Below are 3,361 nucleotides of genomic sequence, written 5' to 3' on the forward strand. Positions count from 1 at the left end.
TCAGCAAGAGAAAATGGACAAGTGACATCAAATACACGTACTGGTTGGAGAAAAAAAAACCAACTTTTTAGTCATCTTGTACATCTGCAACCACAGTCCACAGAATTTGCAAATCTGCCATGCGACTTCGGAGGTAATTGTGTGCCCCTTAATGCCAGTACTCTTGCAGGAATGAAGCGTCTCATCTCAGTGAATTACTCCTGTGGTTTTAATTGAGCATCGTTTGCTTCACCTTAGCAGTATGTGTCATGGGAGGGAATTCACCCCAAAGGAAGCTCCATTTTTTGGGGGCGACTAAAGTAACAAACGAGAAACACGTACTGCGGCAGTGAGAAACCTGAACTTTTTTCAGGGAGGAGACAACAGATCTCCACTCCTTTTTCCCTGCAACTTTTATTGCTATAATTACTTCTATAGTTTGAGCTTTTAAACGCTTGTGTTTTTCCTGTCCCTGCCGAGCACCGGCGAGCTGCTGCCCTCACCGGCATGCTGCTGGCTGTCGGGACAGGGGGACGGAGCGCCCTGTGAATGCCCACTGGTTTTTGCAGCCCCAGTTTGGGCACAAAGGCTGTGAGGGCTTTTTTCCCACGCAGCCCCACAGCGGTGCATGCAAACGCCTCCGCAACGCGAGGCAGGGGGACACGCAAGGTCCCTTTTCAAGGTCCCTTCCAACCTAAACCATCCTATGATTCTATGATTATGCCAGGCGTCGTTTCTAGCCCAACACCTTCCACCCCAACCGGCTGCTTTTCTTTCTTCCCGCGCTGGTTAACTCCTCCATTGCATGAGACTTTTAAACCTCACTGATAAACAGTTGACCCATCCTAACCCAAAGCACACGGGGAGGCACCTGCGGCGCAGAAGCGGTCCCGCAGAGCGGACAGCACACGCGGCGGGGCGAAACAGCAATTCCACGCGGTCTCCAAAAAAAAAAAAATAAGAAAAAGAAAATAAACCAAGGACTTGACCTGCACCAGGCGGTGTTTGCGGCCGGCCCTGGTCCTGCCAGACCTGCGCCTCGCCGACCGTGCCCTGCCCTCGCCACGCACCGGTGTCGCGGGAGGGTGTCCGTGGCGAGAAGCTGAGGTGGTGCTGACGAGGCAAACTGCACATTGCACAACCACCGGCAGCCTCGCGCTGCTGACGGGTTAATTTTATACTAGCAAAAACCTCCACCTACCTAGGATGTTTTATTATTTGGGTTGTTTTTTTTTTTTTTTAAAAAAAAGAGTTGAAGACTCTTCAGAGGAAAGTTTTAAAACATAACTGGGCAAATCCCCTGAGCCTTTTAGCTGGGGGAAAAAAAAAAAAAAAAGAGCATTTTACATAAAATGTAGTATGTTGAATAGGTGCGGGGCCTTTGGTCAAAGTCCATAGGGTAGACGTTCAGCCAGCATCACGTGGGCCGTGGTTCTCATAATCTCTGTATCCCATTTCAGCGACAGCAGAAAAAAAATGTATTTGAAACAACAAAGTCTGAGAATTAGGAATGAGATTAACGGATGGGAATATTTAGTAGTTAAATGTACCTCATTTCAATGTACTGCTGATGAATTAGTGCTCTAACGGGAACCGCTCCCCCTTCCCTTTTCTTATTTCAATGGCGAAATTTGCATCTTTGCAGGTTGCTTCTCTGATGTGGGCTTCGTGAGTGAGTAATTCCCCCATTACAATGAATTTTGAAGACTCTTGAATGTATCTGCTGTCACGAGAGTTCAGATTTATAGCCTCAAACTGTGTTTAGCTTGTAATTAATACGGACTTCCGCATTTTCTTTTTTTTTTTCTTCCAGAATAATATCCTATTAGTCATGACAGCCAAATGTGCCACATTTGGGCAACGATTCAACAACTTCTGAGCTACCATCAACATCAAGTCCCACTTGTCCAGAGCAGAATCCTCTCTGAAGGTGAGAAATGGACCGCAGGGACCTGCTGCTGTGCTGGGGGAAAACTTATTTTCTACAGACTAACCATAAAAATACCATTTAGCAACTTTAAATAAATAAATAAATAAATAAAAATATCATTTGACAACTTAAAAGAGGTAGAAATGAGCACGGACCCAGCGGTGTCTTTCTGACTTGATCTGTATTTCGTTGACCGCAAAGTCTCAGGGAGCCCATGAGGGCACAGGTAACGCGGCGGCGTGCTGCGGGCGCGATGCCGACAGCATCTGCTGATTCCCGCTACGGATGGGACCAGAATGAAACCATCACTTGCAAACTCCAGGGAGAGTTTTACCTGTGCGTGGCACAGGTATGGCGTGAGGAGCGGTTCTGCCTTCTTTACTAGGGGAGATCCCTTGCAGGGAGTGAGTCTTATCAGAGAACAACCCTCCCTTTTACTGTCCCCCTGACAAGCGGCATTAAAAAAAAATTAATCTCTGGCAAATTCTCAGAACAACTTTGGAAACGATTCAAAGTAGGAAGAGGGCTCTGCAGCTCAGCAGCTGGCTGAGGCTCCGTGCAGTATTTTAGCAAGCCGACGAGGAACCTCCTGTGCAACACGTGAAAGCTGATCCTGAAATGCAGATTATGCCTCCCTTAATTCATCCTGAAGAACGATACCTCTGCTGCAAACCCCAGAGCTGAAACCCCTTCCCAAGCAAAACCTCAGCCCGAACAGCTGAACTCGGAAAACTTATCTGTGTCAGGAATTCAAATTTAGACGCTGGTATTGCAGAGCGTGAGATGGACGGAAAACGGATTGGAGAATGATGCCATTCATTGAGATCGTGTTTTGTGGGTTGGCTACTTGTATTTTCCCATTTTCCTGGTACCAGGAAGGACGGACAAGGCCACCGCTGGCGAGCGTAGGGGCGAAGCGGTACCCTGGGAGGGTGGGCTGCAGGGCCGCCACCGTGGGTCCCGGCCCGCCACCAGCTCCGCACCGGCAGGCTTTCCCACCCCGAGAGCTTCTGGGGACCCCCGGGAAGGGGCTGCCCCCCCGCCCAGCCCCTGCCCCTCTGCGGGTCGCGCAGGGACCCTCCGGCGAGCGGCGGCATGCAGTGGGTATCATTCGGTTCAATTCTGCATTATCAAACTTCCTTGGCTCTTTCTATTGGAAACTTTTACAATTCTCTGCTTGGCTGGAAAAGATGACTGCAGCAAACCCAAATTAGGAATAAATTATACAACAACTTTACATTTTTCTTACAAAGGAAAACTGCGTGGCAAGAGCTGCAAAAGCACCTCCTTCCCCTGTCCTCCCAGCGAGGCTCACAGTGGAAGGCCACTGACTTCACAGATGTCTTGGTGGGTTTTTAAAAAAAAAAAAAAAAAACCAAAAAAACAACACCAAAACAAACACCAAAACAACAACAAAACGCTCCAATCCCAGTTTGGGAACCGCCCTCCCAC

The sequence above is a fragment of the Charadrius vociferus genome, unplaced genomic scaffold (genome assembly GCF_000708025.1).
Source record: "Charadrius vociferus isolate BGI_N301 unplaced genomic scaffold, ASM70802v2 scaffold321, whole genome shotgun sequence".
Classification (NCBI taxonomy): Eukaryota; Metazoa; Chordata; class Aves; order Charadriiformes; family Charadriidae; genus Charadrius; species Charadrius vociferus.